The 23,375-nt window shown below is 44.8% G+C and overlaps 1 long non-coding RNA gene across 1 annotated transcript; it reads right to left on the bottom strand.

Moving 5' to 3' along the window:
- Window positions 1–325: 325 nt before the first annotated feature.
- Window positions 326–21,581, bottom strand: LOC137139801 (uncharacterized). Its single transcript, XR_010916394.1, has 3 exons — window positions 21,217–21,581; window positions 20,317–20,465; window positions 326–902 (listed from the first exon to the last, which is right to left on the bottom strand). It is a non-coding gene; the product is annotated as an uncharacterized lncRNA (long non-coding RNA).
- Window positions 21,582–23,375: the final 1,794 nt, after the last annotated feature.

Raw genomic sequence — 23,375 nt, forward strand, 5'->3', positions numbered from 1 at the left:
GAGATGACTTTGTTGTGAATTGGTGCTATATAAATAAAGTTGAATTGAAATTGAAAAAAAAAAAAAACAGCATAACCGAGTCCGTGCACACGATGCAGCTCGGAGCTCCAGGTGCACCAACACTAACACGGGATTAAAACAAACCGTTATAACTGGATAAAGTTTGCTCAAATTGTGTTGACGCTATACTGACCTGACATTTTTAAACCTAGTGGTTTGTGTGTCTGCGTGTGTGTGTGCGTGCGTGTGTGTGCGTGCGTGCTTCCTTTTCTTCTCTCCACCCACGTGCTTTAAAGCAAAGACCACTTCAGCTGTTTACATGAACTTCAGGATGAGGCTTTATTGATCAGATATGCATTAGGAGTCGATACATGAATACACACACCAGCGCTTCTTACACATTATCGGATTTTACAGTCAATAGCTCTTCAATCATACCATCCTGTTACACACACACACACACACACACACACACACATCTGCAAAGAATAATAAAGTCTCGAAAGAATGCTACAATTATACACAACAAAAGTACAAATTCACCAAGATCTTTAATCTTTAATTACTTACCTGACTTGTTTTATTCGGATTTAGCAAATGACTTTAATGTCTTTGGGGTAATCTGTGTGACAGAGATAAAGCCACACAGTAGCAGGCACGTGCTGTGTTGTCCTCCATGGGTGAGTTTGTGTTCGTGTCCCAGTCCATTCTCAACTTCCGCTCCGTCCATTCGCACGTGTCTTTTCGGGGCGATCAATGCACAGCTACAGCTGGTTGAAGGGGACCAAATCCATTGAACAGTTGATTTGGTTCCATTTTACCAGCTTTAGCAAAGCATTTAAGGAGGGGAAATCTGCTCTGAAGGGTGACGGAGTGGAGCAGTTGGACGAGGTGGAGGAAACCTGTGAGAGACAAAGAGAGAGAGAAAAAAAGAGGCGATGATAAGAGGTGGACATGTCCACATAAACACGTAGCATTGAATCAGCACATATTCGTACGTATTGTACCAACAAACATGAACACAAACATGAACACAACAGAAGCTAAAATATTTTTGGAAAAAAAGTCGAGAAAAAACAAGAGGAGATCCAGAAAAGCCAATGCCGTGATGAAAGAGAGATGGTTCCGAGGAGACGAGAGAGGAGAGCACATAAACGATGGTTGCAGACAAACTTGAGAAAACAATGAATTCATCACCTAACTGCCAATAGCGCTAATGAAGCCAGCGGATAGAACAGCAGGAAAATTAACTCCCATTGACCTCTTGGTGGAACATCTCTCATACACATACTAATGCTCACACAGCCAGTCTCTCTCTCTCCCCTCTCTGCCGTTTGTTTTCTCGCTCGCGGTTCAGGCCGTTCGGCCCCCGTTGCCCAGCTGAGGGCGGTGGCACAGACGCGATGCACTCAGAGATGATGTCTTCCTGCGAGCGTCGCGGCGGGGCTTGTCCTTTGGAGCAACTCACTCATTTCCTGGTTCAATTAGCCTGGCTAATCATCTAATCATTAGGAAGTAAACTGTTTACGTTGAGTCGTAGCCCAGGAACCCAAGATATTCATATTTATTGTCTGGATATTTGTTTTCCACCACGAGGAAAAGAATTTGTATTTTGCATGTTCAATCCCACCTACACATGGCTACAGTTTAGCCAAATATTTCATGTGTAATGAGATGATTAGGGACTTGCAGTGATGATTATCACTTGATTGTGCAGTTTTACTCAGTTGCACGGAGCATTTCCATGTTTTCCAGCTCACGGTTGTGCTTTATGCAGCTTGTTTTCATGTGGCCTCACCGTTCTGACTGTGCGACCTCTGCCCCAGCACCAAACTGGTGAACACAGCAGACTAGTTGGCAGCCAAAGAGCCAAATACTTCTGCCAGGAGATGGTGCAAACAGCCAGTGTTTGCTGGATGTACAAATAAGCAACTGTGCTAAAACATGTGGCATTTTAGCCATTCGCTGCTCGTTTCTGCTGCCGACAGGCGTCCAAGCGCTCGTTGCAGATTTTAAGGATTAGGCTGACATGCATGTTAAAAAATCCCCAGAAATAAACATAATGTGCTTGAAATTTCCACCTGTCCATCGTGTTGCACCAAGTGAAACACACACTGTGGTTTACTGTGACACAATCTCTCAAAATATTCCTCTTGATTCAGGGACAACTACAGTAACCGGCTGCTCCAGGAAATGTTCCCTTTTTAAAAATACAAACACATTTAATTAGACATTTGTGAGCGGTTTTGAAAGAGTTAGGTGCGAGTAAGTATTGAGGAGACAAAGCAATGCATTTTAGGTTTTTCTAATTTCATTTGCACTTGTCTGTCAAAGCCGTGTTTACCGAAAGTTACTACTTCAAAAACTGCACGGATTTCACTTGACTTACTCCTTTTCTAAACCAATAAGAAACAATCAAGGCCTGAAATGCTACCGCTTTTTAAACGTGGTGCGTGTGCGTGTGTGTGTGTGAGAGAGAGAGATTACACTGTCAGTTTTGTATCAAAGCTGTTCACGCATATCCAGATAAGAAATACATCAGCCTCACTGCACACAAATAACATTTTAAAAAATAAACGCTTAAACACTGGCAGTGCATGTAAGGAGCTAAGGAGCAAGACAGGGCCTGTTCACTCTTTGCTTCTCCCTTTATCTCTCTCTCTCTCTCTACCTCTCACTTGTGTTTAATAAACTTGTCACTGAAAGCGACCAGCAAATTGATGAGAGGGATGCATCCTTGTCCAAAGGAAAAAAAAAGGAAGAAAAAAAAAAAGGAGAAACTGAGAGGAAAAGACAGGAGCCTGAGAAGAGGGGGGATAATGATGGGTGGAAGAAAGCGGGAAGCAGCACAGAGAGAAGGAAAGGACAAGCTTGCATGGCCTAAATTCTCTACCTGTCCCAGAGCTGCTGTTGTTCTACCTCTGCAACATGCAGCACTGCAGTGTGTGCGTGTGCAGGAGAGCACAGAGTTCATGTGTGTGTGTGTTTTGTGCTTCCAAGTCCCAATTTTCTTTTTCCTTTTTTTTTTTTTAATCCCTGAGGTGTACGTATGCAAGCGTAGGCTACAGTATGTTATCATTTTTGTAGACAATGCTCTATAAATGTCCACAACGCAGAGACAGCGAGCGTGTTTGTCCTTCATTTTGCTCGGCAAGCTTCTGTGTGTATTCAAGTGCGAATATCAACTTCAGAGGAGGAAGAGTGAAATCCCTTTCATAACAGGATTTTCAGTAGATTAGGCGAGAGAATCCCTTCGCTGCCCTGTATTCCCCGCAATCTGCGGCCCACACACTCAAAGAGGCGACCCCGCTTCACCCTGCGCACGTCTGCTCAGATCCGGCATCAAACAGAATCCTCGCGGCCATAGTGTGTTTTTAATACTGTTTTGCCTCACTCCGATTGCCTGCTCAACACAACGGCCTGCTGGAAGGAAGCGACGTCAAGATAGAACCACAATATGCAAAGGGGTCGTGCAATCGTAGTTTGTGGGTCGGTGTGCTGCAAGTGTGCGGCTGCTACTGTAAGTGTCCTCAATCAGGCTCACTGCATGCTTGGAGATATGCTACTTGACTATTCTGGGACTGTGCTGTCTGCTGCATTCCTGCCCTTATATTGGAGACGGCGCGAAGAAGCGATGAAGGGGGATGAGGGCTGGGGACAGCTGGACGCTGGCAGAGAGGTGGTGGTAAAGACTGCCAGGGACTCCTAGTGGGAAGGTCAGCAGGGGTGCGAGGCCTCCCGGGGGGAGACGTGCACAGCATGGGGCGGTGTTGCAGGGCAGCTCCAGCCTCACAGCGGCCTGTCACTCACGCTCACAGGATTTTCATTTCAGTCGTTCGCGGTGACACCGGGGGGGGTTGTACTAATACGAGCCGCCGTCCTCAGCCTCACCGGTCACTGACCGTTTGCACGCTCTGCATCTCCGTCTGTGACTGTCTGGTGTTGCTCCCAGTTCTCCCTCCGTCTCCTTATCGGGACAAGTGGCTCTCAGCGAGTGACTGGCTGTCACGCCAAACAGCTCACCACCCAGCGGTGCGCTGTTCGAGGGCGAGGCCTGGAAACCTCTGAGAGCGTCGCTTCCCGTCACGTTGAAGCACCGCGCCTGACTCCTGTCAACAGAGGCCCTTGACAGTTCTGATAGCCGAGTTTGAAAATAACCGTCAGTATTCACTTAAAACCGGAATAGTCTCCTTTCACACTGCGTTCAAACGAAGCAGACTTAGACGGGCCTCTGTGCATGTCTGATGAAGATGTTTGCCATTTGGTAATTAGCTTAATGCCAGGCACACTCTAGTAATGAAACAAGTTGACCTGTGGTCAGGCTGTAAACTTTATCTTCTGTGGCTGGCTGTATTTATTCCTGCTAATTACCCATTGACTAAAGGCAGAGGGAAAAGAGGACGTATATATCAAAATGAGTGCTGACATTTAGGGTGTATCTAATATCTATCGGATTGTGATGAGCATTGCTGAAGTGGAGGAACATAAAAGTCCATCAGGACAAATCAGACGGTAACTCCCGGACCGGGGGGGGGGGGCTCGGCCGCCTCTCCACACCAAAGGCCCCTCGTCATGAGGTCAGCAGTGCTAACGCTGCTGCAGTCCACTGCAGACACCGCCAACCCTTCCTCCTCCCTGCATTCAGACGTGAGCAGCACCCAGTGGCTGACTCAGCACTATTCCCGCACCTGATTGGTTGATCAGGAGAAGGAGACAGGAGCGTAACAGGACCCTTTATCCTCCACTCAGCCACTTCCTCGGTCATTTGCTTCCCCTGAAGATAAAACACGTCCGTCGGATGAAAGCGTTTCCTGACCTTGTGAGGCTGTGATCGGCCCAGGTGCCGCACTGTGGCCACAGCACCGTACGACGGTGAACTCTCTCTTTATCAGTCGACAGCCCTCTCGGGGTTAACGTGGCCTGTGGCGATAGTATCTCTAAAGCCACATCCACGTTGTGTTTCGTAATGTGGAGCAGCTTCAACAGTAAACAAGCAGCCCGAGCTCGTGTCCATATTCGATGCAAGCTAAACTCTACTTTCAGTAGGTGTGTTTTGAATAGACCTTGATTATGGTTTTCGAATGACTGGATCTATAATTTCTCTGGAGGACATCGTGAAGCACGTCTGCAGCGCTCATACTTTGTGATTATTGCAGTGTTTATCTTCCGCTGCTCTTGATTTTACCTCACAGTGATTTAATCCTCAAAGCGGTTTTATTCTTTAACCTTTTAATCCAACAGCAACACCCTTAAGACGATCAATACCTATTTAGATGATATATTTAATTATATCCTCTCCTCAATTTACCTCCCCTCTGGACCTTTCCTTGCAGACCACCACAACGTGTAAACAGGGTTTGACTCTTTTATAAGTCTTATTTAGCTTTAAAAATAGATCCGGGGTCTGTAGTCACCATTAATATCACCTTATTGGACTCTTGGGGACTTGGTCTTCTCCTAGACTTTGCAGAGGTGAAATTCCTCACATTAATGTAAGAAAGATGGGCCTGTAAGTGTCCTAAATGAGCCACTGTATTCAGTAATTTCACCAAATATATATCTAGACTTCAGGCAAGCAGACCTCCTTATGGTCTTCTAAGCAGCCTTAGGAAGCCCTCCAAACTGTCCTCTCACTAACACATCATCGAGAACTGAAATGAGATTCAAGAAACAACGAGCACAGGAAGGATGTGTGTGATTTCCCATGTTAAAGAATAATGAGATCTAGCTTCCAATATCAAATGGAACTAGTGTCCGAAGACACTCGGGACGGACGATATTGGTAATTATTAGCTCGTAAACTCACGTAAGGATATAAAAAAAAAAACCAAAAAGGCCTGTCACTAAAATCCTTGGCAAAGTAGGAGAAAAGGGAAATGAACGGAGACGGCTGGGATTGAGAGAAATGATGGGAAAAGCTGCAGTTCGTTAGGTGAAAGCAGACGGGATTAAGAGAATGAAGGGCACCTCAGAAGTTCCACTGAACAATTTAACATATGCAGGTTCTTCGGTTTTGAACGAATTCTGAACAGTATCGAAGCAGTGAAGACGTCATCTGGTTTTGTCGGGGAATGATGTCATGATCCATATGCAGTGGCTGCCAAACCGCAGCAGACCTGCCTACTGTCTTCACCTTCCTCTCTCTCTCTCTCTCTCTCTACCTATGCAGGGTGATTCTCACTCTGAGCACGCACTAATGCCCCCCCCCCCCCCCCCTCATCTCTTACCCCCGCTCCCTCCACCCCCTCCCCTAACAAACCACCAGCGCCACTTAGGTATTTTAGCCATGCATTCATTAGAGGCCGCGGCAGGGCCACAAAGGAGCGCTTGATATACACTCCGCCGTGAAACAAACAAAAAAAAAAAAATCCAATGCAGTTTAAGTCAGAGAGGAGCTCGGGCGTAAAGATAGCCCCTGCTGACATGCTTCCTATTGTGAGACAGTGGGACACCTGCTCTTTCTAAGCCTGAAAAGCGCACAGAGAGTGAGGGACTTCATCACAACTGCTCTGTTTTAACTTATGGGGGACAATAGGGAAGAGCTAGTTAGAGACTCGTAGATTAGAATTTGTGACAGATCAGCATCATGGTTTCCTGTCTAGAGGCATCGAGGTAGGTAAGTGTGTTTGAGGTGGGTGAGCGAAGCCTTTTGGCCTGAGACAAATAGACTTTTTTTAATGTATTAAGGGGTTAAAAGGAGCCTAAACTACAGTGCTACAGACTTTTTTTTTTTTTTTTTTTTTTTTAGATCAATAATTTGGATCAAGATAAACATAACACATCGACAAGTTTCCTCCTCCTGTGGTAAAAAGGATTAAAGTACGTTTACAGTAAAGCTGCACTCAACAATTAGATATCAAGTAGTTACGGACGTTAATTAACTGACCTTTTATTTTAACCTGTTTGCTCACGACTGGCATCACAGTTGTTCCAAAAAATAAACACATGAATAATTAAACCAAACCAATTGTAATTTCTACTTAGCAGGATTAACACATCACATGCAAAATATATTGAAGACTATTGGAGCCCTCACACTCAGACCCACCTGCCACAGCAAAACACTGTTTATAATGGAATAGTACATTAAGAGTAACACTTACAATACAGCACTGCACTCACGTCTAGAGGCCAGAAAAACCTGCTGTCATGCAGCTTTATTGCCCCCAGAACAAAGTAGGCTGCTCAGCTGTGTGTCCAGCGACACCTGACACATGAGAAGAGCTCAGATCTGACATACATGTGCTCATAATGCAATTTGCAGATGTTGTTATGTGGCACATCACCTCCTGGTTAATGAAAGCAATGCTTTTATTGTTATTATATTGCTGCTTTAATCCATGTTACACGTCTGTGTTACACACACGTGCGGGATCAAAGGTTTTGCGGCAGGTAAATATCGATTTGGAAAAGTGAACGAAGACACGAACGAACTTCAGCAATCGGCAACGCAGTGCAAACGGCAGGTAACAGGAAGCAGAATAGATTTTCAAAAGAAAAAGAGTTTTAGAGGATCCTTGCTGAAGTGAATGCTACTGTATCCTTCTCTCTGGCTACTTTAACAAATGTTTCTGTTTAGATAAACAGTGATATACTAGAAATGACGTGATGAGAGCAGTGCGCCCACTTTCAGTCTTGAAATGAAGTAAACATCGAATGAAAAAAGTATTAATTAACGTCAAAGTATTAAGAGTGTGATTCTGAAAAGCCCTGCGCTCACCGCTGGTACATTTCAGACCAGCGGCGAGACTCCAAGTCATCAAGGTGTCGCGCTGATGTCGCTGGATCCAACAGAGATATGGGGTTTTTACAAAAGGAGACCGTAACTACTACAATAGCCTCAGGCCAACACGCAATCCACTCCTGCTGTTCACTAAACCTATAGTTTCTACAGTGGCCCTGCTGCTGATCCAGCACTACTGCTGCTGTGTAAAGCCCCCTGTTACAGATGGTAATCCGGCTATCATATACTGTAATAGTCTCTGTGCAACAAAATGGAAGCAATTATCTCAAAGCACACAATGATCGCTGGAACAGATCACAATGCATAACTCTTTATGGGTTTGGGAGATTTAGTTTGGGCGAGTGACTCTCTCTCTCGCTGTAATTCATGTTCTTTACGATCACACACTCTCTTTCTCTTTTGTTTCTTTTTTTTTTTTCCTGGTCTCTATTGACAATTTCCCCCCTTGCCTTTCTTGTTAGCCGTGACCCCCGCCCCACGCACTTTGTTTGAGTTATGTCGCCTTTGTACCACTGGCACATTCTTCCGCCTTTCATTCATCTGTCCTTTACCTCTTCTTACTCCATCCTCCGTTGCTGTCTGGCTCCTTTTTCCTCCTCGCTAACACACGTTCTGAGCAGTCAGAGTGATGACAGAGGAATGCTAACTAGCCTTGTCCTGACGCTGCACTCTTCTCCTCTTAGATATCTATGTGCACTTACAGGAGGGGCGGGGAGCAGTGATCACAGTCCATCCCTGCCTGACTCAGTGCTCTGCTGTATGACTGACAGACTCCCTGACAGGCCATGACTGACACACTGCTTTTACTGCCTTGCTGGCAACTCCACTCATCTTCCTCTTCTAGCTTCCTATATCACTGCCTATAGCAGGTTGGTTGGCTGACTCCCTGACATTCTGCTCTCTTGCACGCTGCTCCCAATTACACCCCTCGTCTGGTAGACCAAAGGGAGATGGATATGTGAGGCCCCCCGCACACACACACACACACACACACACGCAGAAGACACAGAAGCATATGCAGATATTGATGAAGGCACATGCATTTGTGTACGTGCAAAGAAATTGCGCAGGGCCACATGAAAGCTGGTTCCGCTGGAGTCACTAACACGTAATGCACATCTTAGATTCTCTGATATTTTTTTTTTATTCAGTAATGTGTTAGGACTTAGCTGCACAGACAGGGAGGGCATCTCCAGGCACATGTGCCATTTTAGTTCATGTAGGTGCAGGAAATGGGGTAAGTGAAGGTGAATATAGATTTGGAAGTTGGGGTAATTACTAAACGCACAGCCACTCGCATCATTATTCTCACGCTCTGAAACGCCTGTGCCAGTCACAGACGCATGATGGCAACAACCCAACAAAGGAAAAGAGGGTTCTTCAGAGGATTATATTTAGTCTGGATGATGGAGAACACAAACATACAGTGAGATGCAGATGATGGGGCTTCATTTGCAGTTAAAGGGTAAAACGGATTGATGAAACTGCTTATACAAGAATTACTGCTGACAAAATAGCGTTTGCACCACATTTCACGCAGCGTTTACCAAAAAGAAAGTTGACGGCACACAGGACTGAAAACCAAACGTGAACAAACAGAATGTGACACTGTGTATACTGTGTGTCTTTTTTAAATGCCTGCTGTCATTCACATGCGACTTCATGAAGTTAAACACAGAGATTTGCGGTGCTGTGCTTTGCGTGACACTTCCTACAAAATCGGAGGCTGCAGATTCACCCACACGTGAGTTCTGCTGCCTTCAGATTACATCAACTGAGGGAGAAGATATTCATCCATTGGTCAAATTACAATAGAAGTTCTGGAAATGAAGGTTGCACTGCCATAACCCTGCTGCTCCTCCCACTTCTACCTCTGCTTTTACTCACTTTATCTCTGGCTCTTTGCCTACATGAACATGGTGTTTCGCAATCTCAGCTAATGTAAAGTCCGGAGCTGGCTGTGAGTGGGCTACGTGTTCCCGCAGCAGCAGAGGAGCCGTGTACCGGAAACGGCCTTACGTCTTGACAGCGGTCATCTCCCACCCATCTTGAATTCAGCCTTTTCTGATTGGTTGGACGTTTGCTCAAACATTGGAGAATATCTCCACAGTGTCTGTAACCGAACAGCTTCATCTCAAGTTTTAATTATCTTCAAATAAATGCATTTAGAAAATGAGGCAGCTAATTTTTAATCATTACACATCTGGGTTTTAACCTCTTGTTTTGTTAATCAAGTCGTGAATATTTAGGTACATGAACAAAGACACAATTTTCAGAGGTTGTTTTCACTATTCAGCTCCCCACATTCTGTCTCACATGGCTACTTCCCAAAAATGAATCTACAGCACATGAAACCGCTCTCTCTCTCACACAGTCCTCATCCACTATTCTCATAAGCAGTAATGGAAATAACAATATGCCCAGGAATGCATTATATTCTGAGTTATACCTCCTTATGAGATATATCACTGGGACTCTGCTTTACATTTTCCCTGAGATGCCACTCCCGGCTATATATTTTTGAAATACTGCAAGAGATGGATGCATGTGCTCTGAGGTGGGGGCTTTATTACGAAAGGCGCTGGGACTGTATATTCTATTACTCAAATGAATATGGGACTAATTAAAAAAACGCAGTGTTTATTCTGCAGTGAGCGATAGCACACGGTACGTGTTGTAAGCAGAAGGAACTATTAGATGAGGAAATGCCTTTTTCTCATTTTGTGGTCAACTGACAATTACCGTGTCGTAAAATTGTAAATGTTATGACCTTATAAACACAGACGGAGTGTAATTAGAATATGAGGATGACTAAACTCTGGCAGTAATTACAAGGGTGTCAATGTATTGGAAAACCTGCATGGGAAAAATGTGTGTAATCTCCAGCGAGCACGAGGAAACAGTAGCAGTGGGGAGGAAGAGGAGGGGAACGTGGCCCACCACCACCACCACCACCACCACAGTGCCCTTGTTCCTTTAATTACTTCCCTCTGCTTCACAGCTTCACTGCATAACAATTATCCTGCATGTTCATTTGAAAGGAGCAGACCCTCTCTTCTCATATCGTACAGTAATGGACAGGCTTTGGTGTCAGCAACATCACTTGATGTACAGAGAACACTAGTGGGAGCCATTAAATTTGACTGGAGCTAATACAGCTGTCTTTTACCTCTTTTTGATTTTTTATTATTTCTTTTTTTTTTTTTTTTTTTAGGTTCCCTCTGCACCATAAACAATAAACAATAAAGTGCTGAAGTTGCTTGCAGCATTGCATTCCAGATGTGAAGATTTTTTCCTTCCTTTTTCCCCCCTTTTTAGGAAAAGGAAGGAAACGAGATAACAAATTGCAGAGTGATGTAATAATTCACCAATCCAACTGGTGTCCTACAACTGGTAGAATTACTTATGCGTCGCTGGAATGTGAGATTCTTCATCTTTTAGCAATTTGTCTATGGATTGGGTGCGGGTGCTCACGATTCGTGTGCATGGAGAGGACACGCACGTGCATGCATGTACACACACGTGTACACCAGGAAGGGGGCTAGGCCTTTTGCAGTCTATTGGAGACTAATTCAAGCAGATGTCTGTTTAATTGATTGAAACAAATTACCTCAACATTGATCCCTGGCCTGGTGTAGGGACTGATCGGTTTCATGGATGCTCTGTGTGTGTGTGTGTGTGTGTCAGGGCAGGGTGACGCTCTTCGGTTCTGACCCCCTCACACAAAATGTACGGCTTAATCGCTAAATGATGAATCGGAATTTGGTTTCTGATTGTGCTGTGTGTGTTTCCTTAATCAATCCTCCGTTTGCCTTTGAACTAATGCACCATCATTCTCGAACTGAAATGCTGCGGCAATTAACTAATTGACTTTTAAGGCCCATAATTATGAGTAATTCATTAGGTTTGTGAAGCCATTTATTATCGGGGCTTTATCTTTTTTTCCTTAGTCAGTTGTCATTTGTCTTTTTTTTTTCGGTCTGAGAGCAATTTGTCTGAGACATGAACTGAAAAGCACATGTTCCGTCCCTAATAAACCCACAGTGTATTTTAACACACCTCTGTAATTACTTAGTGCATGAGCAGTTTGCCCGTGTAAACTCTGAAACTACACATTTACCTTGGCTTCAGCCCGGCAAACAAATAAAAGCTGCTTCACCAGCAGAAGAGAAAATACATTATATGCATGTAATGTGTACATATTAGAAAAAAAAAGAACATAAACAGCAGGATAAATCAATACTGCAGCCAGCACTGCTGCTGATCATAGTATATAATGTATTTGTTCTACAGCAACTGGCCAAGTGCTTGTGTTTTTATATACACATTTAATTTACATTTGCCCACTACATGTGGCAGCATCTGTGTGTGTATTTTTTATGTGAGTGGCCATTGTTTGAGAAATGACTTTGGGTGGGTTCAGATGTACATTCCTCCTGAGATTCACTTTAGAGACATAAACATAGAAGGGGATATAATAGGCTGCGTCTGTGTCCTTGTATCAGGGCGAGACGACACATACATTACTACCTCACTGCATCTGTTTCAACTTCCATTACTCTTTACCCCTATTATATTCTGCGGAATGCTGCCGAAGCACACTTACTATAAACATGATTAAAAGAGAGAAAAAATAAAAATAAAAAATCCCGGCAATAAACTCTGACACTTAATATAAAAAGCGTCACTTTACAGTCCCGTTCCTTGTTCCGGCACACACACCTTATCGCTCTCTCTCCTTTCACACGCATAGAGCACAGGTATGCAGTGCATGGACACAAGTTGAAAAACATTTAAAAAGGGGCCCTAAAGGGTTAAATAGTTCATCTTCAGCTATTTCTTCAATTAACTTATCCATGAAGAAGATTCAACGCACATCGCGTAAAGATTTTAGGTAACTTTGACTTCACTACATCCCAGAGGCCAATAGTTTGGTTACTTTCCAGAATGTGATCTGATTAAACATAATACAGTATAATTACTGGATTTTATTGATCCCTGGCACAAAATTCCCCAGCTCTCCAGCAGCATGTAAAGGAACTGTAATTATAACCATTAGATTCAAAACACACGACTGTCAAAGCCAAACACGCTACACAACACGCTCCATCATTACCAGCTGCAACAAAAAAGTGACGCATCAACGATTGTAATACATCAAGATACATCACATTCATTAAAACAGGCTATTATATAAATAGTCATTTTACTTTTGGGACTTCAAATTATTATTTTTGAGCTTTTACTTTTGCACATTTACATACAGTAAGTAACATGTTGTAACAGAGTATTTCTACACTGTGACAATGATACTTGTACTTAATTCATCTGAGTACTTCTTTCCCCAGTGGATACATGATACAGGCGCTGGCCTGGACCTGCACAGTGTGTACAGTGTGTAAGGAAAAGTGCTTTAGTATTACCAAGACACAATTGCAGCAAAGTTGCGCCTCCTCTTCTTTATGGGATTTAATGAGTGGTGGAGCAAGCAGAAGTAATAAGGTGAAAACATATGATTAAGGGTGTCGGTACATCAAAAGCATGTGCATAAGATTTAGTTCTGAGCCTAAACAGAGTTTAACGCATTTGAAGCTGGAAGTTTGGGGAAGATCAAATTTAAATTTGTGCATAAGCTCAATGAGGTTGATTGAATACTGTCCTTTATCACTAGCTGACAGAATGTGGTGAATCAGACATTAATTTACATACACGTACAGTCAGCTGTACTGTAAATTTTGCCTTAAATTCCACATCGACAGAGGCAGATTTCATTGGTTGTAACAGTCAATGTTCCACATGAATGATCTATATGTAACTACTGCTAATCCCTCACTGGGCCTGTGGATTACTAGCTTTGCCTCGGCGGTCAGCCGGCAAGTCAGCCGGCTTTACCAGCCGGCTACCCAGCCAGCCAGCCGAGGAGAGCAAGGAGAGTGGGTCAGGGTACCACGGAGAAAAAGCCGGAGGTCTTGGGCTGTGTGTGTGTGTGTGTGTGCGCATGGAAGCCTGTCTAGCGCGGAGCGAGGCAAAACGGTGCCGTTGGTTTACTTTTAGTGGGGCCCCCCAGTCGCCCCGGCTTTGGCTGTCTCAGCACGATGCCGCAGTCAGCATTGTTGCATATTTAATGTCCTGATGAGAGCTTCCACCTGCTGACACAGGCAAAGTGACAGAACAATACCCGCCCAGCCCCACTCGCACCACCCCCCAACACACACACCAGCTCTGAACACCATCATCAATCCAGTCTCCCTCTCCCTCTTTCCCTCTTTCGCCTCGCCTCATCTCACACGCTCTCTTGCCACAACTCCCTCCGCTCCGATCCCACTTCAGTCTACAGTGCTCTCTCGTTTCCCTTTTGTCACCCCCCCCCCCCCATCGACAGCACTGTGCCCTTCTATCTTTGAATTCTCCCACAGTACAATGACCTTTCCCTCTGGTTCTTACAAATCACAGCAATAAATCCTTTCAACATAAACACACACACGCACACACATCATATGCTTGTACTTGATCACAAATTTTTGTTTTAGATTGCTGGTGGTGGTGGTGGGCTGCTTTATGAAAACGTTCCCAGCTGATGTGTGTTTCAAGCATTTTCAGGTCCAGCTTATCTTTAATGGCCTCTTCTTTTTTGGCTGTTAAGATTAGAACTGCTTCTCATTTTGATGGTTAATTAGCTTTGAAACTGTCTGGCTGTGTGTATTGTGAAGTTAAACAATTATTCTTGCCACAAAGCGCCTCGTCTCGTTTGTGGTCCCCTGTTAAATTACTATTATTATTTTTTTTTCTCGTGAAATAAGATTGGCAGGAACTGTAATCCAACTGCGGGTGCCTGTCAGCTCAGCAGCTCCCACACAGGCAGAGCGCCCCGGGGTGTAGACCTGATCAGGACCAAATTACCGCACTAAAACTGGCCCAAAAAACACCTAAACAGGGACAGATAAGCCCAAACTAGGTCACATACAGTATTTATACACAAAGTAGGCCAAAATGCATACACTAAAACCAGACATGATTGTTATACCTGCTCCCAAAACCACACCCGGATTAGCCATTGCTCCAGCACACACTTACATCCTATACACGCTTAATTAGGGCGAAAGAATTATCACACTAGAGTCTGGGGGGGGAAAAAGGTGACACCTATGCTTTCTGCTGCCTCAGCAGGCCGAGACAGATGTCATTTAGCCTGACGTGGGTTCGACTCGAAACCATCGTCGCAAGGTATTTCTCAGTCTTGCTTCCCGTTTTTCCTGTCACTTTCCCCCCTTTGAGCCATCAAGTAAGTGCCGTGAGACACAAGCCGTCTGAAGACACACACGGCTGTGAGGTTGGGTGACATCCAGAGTGAGGGAACACTCAGGTGGAGATCCAATTAAGAACGGAAATAAGTGGTAGAAATAATTGTATTTCTGACTATGTGCGCAAAAGTGATGCAATCAAAAAAAATAAAATTAATTTAAATTACTGCAAATACGAAGCCGACTAACTAGGCCAACAAGTTGAGCCCACATCCAGACTGTGTGACTACAGCCAGCCGTCTGAGCCCGGTAATCTGTTAGAGAGTCCTGCAGCCAGTCTCTGCTTCTTCCTCTCTCTGACTGTCCTCTCGAACCATGCTATCCATTAGCAACCATTTAATCACTGCGCCATTTACTGGAAACTGCTGTCTGTCTGTGGTGTGTGTGTGTGTGTAGTGTGTGTTTTGTGGGATAAGCAAATCACACTATCCAATTCAGAGGCCTGATAACTGAAGCAAAAAAAAAAAAGAAAAAAGAGCAGTACTAAGAAAGCAAAAGGTATTCATGGATTCATTACTGTTAGAGTGCAGAAAATACATCCAGGTTTCCACCAAAATAAATCCCAAAGATCAGAGTGAAAGAGATATCCGAAAATCTATTGCTGGCTACCGGAAACTGCTGACTGGAGTTGCAGCTGCATCCACCGTTTTCTACTGTATGCATCTCTCTGCAGCAGCAAGCTGAGTGGGCAACTGGGCCACGTCAGGCCGGAAAAGTGCACACACACACAGAGTACACAGTATACATGAAGGGTGCATATAGGATACCTGGGAGTATTACGTGAAAATAAAACACACAACACCTTCTTACGTAAGTTTCCACTTGGTAGATTCAGTTTCCAGATTTAGGTAAGTTTCATGCAGATGCAGTGCTGTAATGTTTTCCAACCTGGGATACATACTTCTTTACATTCCATAGTTGCTCTTGTCCATATGGGCATACAAAGAAGTATGTCCCCCAAGCAGGCCACTGTCCTTGGTGGCGCATCAGGCCCCCTCCCCCCCCCCCCCCCCCCCCCCACCACCACCGCCGTCTATCCTGCTCCACCTCAGCTTTACCTCCTCCTCCCCTCAGTGACAAAAAAATAAATAAAAAAAACAAACAAACAGAAAAAAAAAAAAACCCCACCTCAAATAATTCCTGCACAGAACTTTTGTCGCTGCTTTAAAAATGTTTTGATATGTGGCACAGTACAACACCAAAGCTGGTACCATTAAAAAGAAACTAACTTTTGGGATTTGAGTAGTCTGTCACAGCACATCACAAAATAACTAAATATAACACAGGCACCTTTAATTGTAAGCTCTTCCGCAAAACTCCCACAACAGCACAAAAAAACACAAAAAACAACACAAAAAACTTGCACTTGTAAAAGTCATATGTCACTCACAACATTCAAATCACCAGCTTCTTCTAAAAAAAAAAAAAAAAGCTGCACCACTACAGCAGAAGTGCACTATCTGGAGACCATGTGGCCACTGCTTTGACATAATGCACATCATGGAGCAGTTTCTCACTCACACACACACACACACACACACACACACACACGATTCACCTTGAGCGTCACACTTAGAGGTTCAGCTGCAGCGGTGGGGTGGGGGGTGGGGGGTGGGATGAAGGGAAATGAGGGAGATGTTGCACTTACCTAGAGGCAGATGTTGGCTTCCCCCCCACCCCCCAACACACACACACACACACACACACACACACACACACACACACACACACACTCCCCCTCTCTCTCCCCCTCATCCTCCTCCTCCCTCGCTTCTGCTCGGCCGATGCACCAAAGAGAGAAGCAATAAAGCAAGAGGAGACAAGAAAAGGAGACTGGGAAGAAGAAGTGCTTCGCTCTCTCTTCTCTCAGTCGGTGTCCCAGGTGCTGCCTCTGCAGTCTCTCTCCCCCTCTCTCTCTCTCTCTCTCTCTCTCTCTGTGTTTAGCCACACACACTCTTACTCTCTCCAACATCCTCACTCTAATCATCTCTCTCCCTCTCCTCTCCTTAATCTCTCCTTCTTCCTCACACTGAAAACTTTTAGTCCAGCGCACAGCCGCTCGTCCCACCGGTCCTCTGCCACTGAGAGCAATTTCTCTTTTTTCTCTCTCCCCACTCCTCTGTGCCATTCATCTCTTTCCCTCTCTCTCTCTCTCTCCCTCTCTCATACACACACACACACACACACGCTGTCTCATGCAGTCTATAGGCTACCATGCAGTCTCCCCTTGACTGCCCACTCCCCTCTATATAGCATGTGCTCTCTTTTTCTTTTTTTTTTACCCTCCACACTACACACTCCCTCCCCCTCAAACCCTTCTTTGAGTTAAACTACAGTAGCATTACAGTTCCACGTTGAGCAGACAGGTTGAACGGCATGTGTGGCATGACACTGGGGCAGGTTTGAGGGGAAAAGCAGCCAGAGCCGACTGAAGCAATGTCACTGCATGTTCAGCGTGTCCGTCTGCAAATGTATGTCAGCGAGTGTGAACGTCTTCAGTTGCCCTTGTTACTTGATTGAACCCCATTCACCTGAGACCCCCCCCCCCTCCCCCCACACTCCCTCCTATTACCCTCATTCCTTGGTCCACAAGCAAACCCCCTCCCATCGCCACCACCAATACACACACCTATACAACCACTCCTCCCCCTCACAGTCTTCTCAGAGATCAATACCAATTTATAGGCAAATGCACAAAGGCTGAGTCGTGCTTTTAATGAATTGAACCATTGCTAACGTCAGGCATCTAATGAAGGCTTTGAGAGCAGCGTTAAGAAAACCTATGGCGGGAGCAGCAGGAGGCATATAAGGGTTATCGAGAATGTGTGTGTCTTTGTGCGGTTGTGTGTTCAACGATGGGCAAACAGCTGTTGCTGCGTCGCAATTTTGCAACTGGGCCTCTCGTTTTAAGGCCAATTGTGATGCGGAGGATAAACTGAGAATCATGACTAGTATGTTGAAAAAAATAAAATGGAAGGAAGTGAGTGCAAGACTTGCACCCCAGCATGCATTGGTCTCGAGAGGATGGCCAAAACTGTAACAATCTTCCCCTAACGTATGGCTGTTAACCTTTCACCTCGCATGACAACGAGTGGAAAGATCCTTCATGAAATTCCACGGAAGGTTTGGAATAAGGTTTGTTGCACACAATTATTTTCTGGTGTACAGTGGACACAAGATGCACTTTACTGTACGATCATGGCTACACCATGAAGTGGAAAATGGATGTCTTGTACGTAAAAGCTATATTTTTCCACTTGTGTTTGTGCGTATCCACTTACGTCCACCGCACAGGTGCTGCATATTGCTTTTCCATGCTACATAATTTGACTCTTGTGTCTTCTCCTGCACTTTGAACACAGAAATTGCCTGAGTGTATGAACTGCATCTGCAAAAACCTACAGCATGTGAATATTTCATCCTTTGTAGCCCCCTTGATGGCCCCTTTGTGTGTTCCTACCACTGTGTAACCAGTGCCATGGGGGCTGCGCACATCAGCCCTGCCCACCCAGTAATTAAACTAAAAGTCTCTTCCATAAATCACACTCGTCCTCTCCTCTTTCGTCTCTCTCGTTCCTCCTCTCTTTTATCTCCGAGCAATAGAATGAAGGTTTTGTAAATCACCAGCCGGGGCTGGTTAAATGAGGGGGCTTAGCGCACATGCACACTTGTGATCACACAGACACACTTCAGCACAGCACCAGACATAAGACACATTATGAAGAGTTAAGCTGCCTTTCCACTCTGGCCTCTACACCACCACCACCACCACGATATTCCATGCAGGAATTACAATTCCCCAGGGAGAAATAGCCAACTGCTGTAGATGGCAAGATAAGAGCAGTGTGTAATATACATCAGCACTGCACTGTGATACTTAGCTTCACCGGAAACCGATGGAATTTGCCAACACCTGGCACGACTTCCCGTAATCCTTAAAACAGAGCGTAGTATTGAAAGACATTTTTCATCCCAATAAACCAGTCACGAGCTGATAACAATATAAATCCTATTTTAAAGTGCTTTCCTTTCTGTGTGGACCCAACACTCACAGTAGTTAAGTTAACACCATATAAAGCCAAGTTTCACACCCACTGGGCGACTGCTTGCTAGACAGAAAAATAGATAGATTCTCTTCAAACAGCTGCATGTCTACTATAACAGCCACAACCATGCAAGCCGCCTCCAGCGGGGCCTGCCTGGGACACCCGACACCTTGCCACCTCCAGCTATTTACTGTGAAGCCTGTCAAGGCTCCGGATGCTTGACAGACAGCTGACCACCGCTGATCTCCCTGGTATCTGCTAAGTGGGTAAAATTAGCCTGAACAGCAAGAGAGAGAGAGTAAGGAGTCAGAGATATGGGTGCATATGCACGACACTTTTAGAACCTTGCTTCCACTTTAAACCTCTCCCTCCCTCTCTCTCTCTCTCCATCTCTCTGGAGAGTGACGTGTGTGTCCCATCTATAGATAGAGCTGAGGCCCCGTTGGGATGGCTGCAGCGACACTGAGCTTAACACCAGGCCACATTAGAACATACTCATGTGGTATTTGTACTGATAAACCACACCTGTCCTGCAGGCAAATATAGTGCACTGAGCAGGACTGCACGGATTCGTCTGTAGTTCTAAACCGTGTTCTGCCGCTGCCATATGGAAAGATTTTACTTTTTGCTGCTTGCACGCTGCCTCAAAGGCAATGGAAGATTCACGACACAACAAAAAGTGCTGTGGTGCAACAGAATGTGTGCTCAAATATTTCGCCCGAAGGTTGAAAGAATGAGAAAAATGTGTCTTAAACTATGTAGGAAACGGACAACTTAAAATTCTTTGACAACTTCAAGCCGCGTGAATCCATTCATCATCAAAGACATTACATTGTTTCCCGTGAGCTACTTGACCTTTTCCTAAATACTACTGATTGAATATCAGTATGGCCGAAGTAGTTGATTACGCCACACAGAAACCCTTGACCTTTTAACCTCGTGTGAATGTGTGGAGATGGTTCTTCGCCAGTATGTGAATCAAACGCTGTAGTTACAACACCTTCTCTGCTACACCTATTCTAACAAGAAGTGGAGTGATAAATAAATAAGGCGACTCTTTCCAGCCTGTTTTCCAGAAGGAGGGGAAAAAATATGTGAATGTGGCTGCGATGAAGCACCCTGACACACACACACACATTTCACAAATACATGCAGTGAGTAAGCGCAGGCAGAAAAACACTTATTTTGAGAATACCTAAACACACAGAGACACTTTCACACCTACCGTAGTAAAGGTGATCCAGATAGGGATGGTGGCCCATGCAGAGTGAGGCGGTTGCTGCAGGCGGAATCTCTCCTCCCTGGGAGCTGAATCAGCGATGGAGAGTTTAAGGATGCGGAGAGGAAAAGAGGAGGAGGAAGAGGAGAGGAGGACTGAAAAGAGTGGAGAGAAAAGAAGAGGGTCACAGGACTTGCCTTTCCTCTCTCTCTCTCTCTCTTGCTGGTTAGGATGAGAAAGGAGGAGGAGAAAAACAGGCAACCAGGAAAGAAAAAAAACACAGGACCAAGTGCAGGTAAAAAAAAAAAAAGAGCAAAAATAGTGGCCATTGAAAAAAGCTTAGATGTTTGTGTTAGAGGATTCAATTTGAAGTGACGACTGGGCAATGAAATGGCCAGTGAGCAGCTGCGCACCACACCAGGCCATGTAAAGTTAGAAGGAAGACAGCTGATCGGGCTGCCCGAGAAGGAGATACAGCGAGATCGCGAGTGCTGACAGAGCTGAAGGACAAATCGGGAAGAGGGATGCAGGGAGGGAGGGGTTGAGAGAATGAAAGAGTGAGTGAAAAGAGCCAGTGGCTGAGGGAAAAAAAAAAAAAATACGTTGATTGAAAAATCAAATGAAATGAATGGGATGAAGGAAGAACAGAGGAAGAAAAGGAAGAGAATGAAACATATAAGGTGAAAAAATAAGGTCATGTGAAAAAGCCAAAAGGGAAAGCAAAGAACAAGAAGTGATGGAATCAAGGAAGGTAAAAGTGAGAGGAAAGATAAAGCGTAGTGGCAAGTTAAGAAGCAACGTAGAAAATGTGGATGAATTAAAGGTGAGGAAAAGAAAAAAAATGAAGAAGAGCCTATAACAACAAGCAGTAGAAGGCAGTTTTAAGTAAAATCATTCATTTCTTACTCTTTCCTGTTTTTCATGTCCTTTTGCCCCCATATTCCTCTTTTCTGATATGTGGTCCAGCAGGCGGTGAAAACAAGTCCTCCCAAATAAAAAGATGAAAGAAACACTAGAAAAATCTGTTAGCGTCAAAAAAAAAAAAAAAAAAAAAAAAAAAAAGGCAAAGCAGGATAAAAGGTCAACAGACACCGCTCACAGGCAGCGTTTGTACATTTTGTTTTTTCAATTTGAGTGTCAAAAATGGATGAAAGCAAGTCAGAAAGAGAACACCGTGAGGGGGGGACCGAGCAAGAGGTTCAGCGTGATCAGAGGAAACCCCCACCATCCCAGGGTTTTTATATCAAGGTAAGAAGCAGACACACACACCCCTTCAGCAGCCCACCCGCACAGCCAGGCTCCACGGCCTTATTTAGTGAAGCATGGCAAAAAATAGCCTCCCAAATGCTGATGGGGGGGGGGGGGGGGGGGTGTCTGGGTTGAAGTGGGTGGGTTGGAAAGTGGGAGGGACAGGGCGGGGAAGACTTGGAGGTGAGAGAGAGGGTTGTCAAAGGAGACGGGGGGGGGGGGGGGGGGGGGGGGGGTGATGTAGTCGCTTTTAATTACTCTCTCGAGCGGCTGAATAGTCTGATTTCTCATTTCTTCTGCTGTCACTTCTCGCTGTGTCACATTACTGTCAATTTGCAGCGATCAGCCACAACAGTAACACCACCTGGTGGTTTCACTGTCGCCGTGGTCAGGGGTCAGCATTGGTACTTTGGCTGGTCGGCCGCTTCGCGGCCTCGGTTCTGACACTTGTCAGATCGTGGTCAGCGTTTAAATTTGCTGCCCCGTGTCCACCAGGTGGTATTAATGCTTTCAGATACAACAACAGTCCTAAACTAGTGGCCTGTGTGCCAAAAACTAACAAGGCCAGCTGTGGATCAGTGGGTTAGGCACTCGTGCATGGACAACAGGGTCGGAGGTTCGGCTCGGAGTTCCACTTGTCCACATGGTGAAGTCTGTCTGGACAACAAAGCCCAAACCCCAAGTGCCTTATATGCAGCAGTTTCTCCAAGCGGATCCATAAACAATATCAAAGAAGAGAAATACAAATATATTTATACGAATATTTTTAAGATGAATACTTTGGAGAGGTTGGCTTCTCGAGCATGAGCGACGTGTAGAGAAAAGTTTAGTGACCGGTAGATAGCACACTATGCAGGCATTCTGGTTAAAAAAAAACTAAGCTGATGGCACAATAGCTAAACAAAATCAGGAAGAAGAGAATGTGACATGTGTCAGTGAGAAAAATGCAATTTAACAGGACGGTTGGTTGCATTGGCTTCACTGGCAGTAGACAAAAGAATGTGCATTAATAAAACAGTTCACCCACCAAATAGATAGGGGACATTTTTTTGCATGTGCTTTAACAAAACTGAACCATCTTTGTCTCAAATTCTATTTCCTGCAAAGGTTAACAACTTCTGGCTAATACAGTATCCATTATTCTTGCCAAGTTATTCCTGTCTTACTGTGTCACACAAGCCCCAGACGAGCTCGTTGAAACGCAGGGTTGACTGCTTTTCAAATAGCACCTTTTCTGCATGTGGCATTACATTTTTCAGTCAGCGCTGGATTACAACCATGAAAACTTAGCTGTTTGGGTTTAGACTAAAAAAAAAAAAAAAAAAACCATGGTTAGCTTCACATCTTTTTTATTTGAGTTTTTGCTCTAGATTATGTTTGTTTCCTTAATGCACGTGGCTTGGTTTTTTAATATCAAGTAAATACACCTTCTCCATGGTTTTGCTCTTTGCAGTTGGGAAGCTTGGATACTGGCCCAGTAGTTAAAGCCTGCTTAAGCCTGAGCACCCTGTGCTCACCCTGTCGCTGCCCTCTGCCGAATCTCTCTACGGTATTTTTAACCCTGCCAAAAAAAAAAAAAAGTGAGAGAGAGAATCAAGGCCTTTCTCTACCAAGAACCTGCTCACACACACACACACACTCCTCATGCTGCCTGTTGGGGTCCTAATGCCCTGCCTCAATCCTTAGCACACTGGGTGACAATGTGTTGGTGGTTTGAATGTATAGAAAGCCCGATGGAGAGAAGGGGTTCGGCATATACACAGGCAGAACAAGAGCTGTTTACTCTGCGTGCGTGCGTGTGTGTGTGTGTGTGTGTG

The sequence above is a fragment of the Channa argus genome, chromosome 13 (assembly GCF_033026475.1).
Source record: "Channa argus isolate prfri chromosome 13, Channa argus male v1.0, whole genome shotgun sequence".
In the NCBI taxonomy this organism is placed as follows: Eukaryota; Metazoa; Chordata; class Actinopteri; order Anabantiformes; family Channidae; genus Channa; species Channa argus.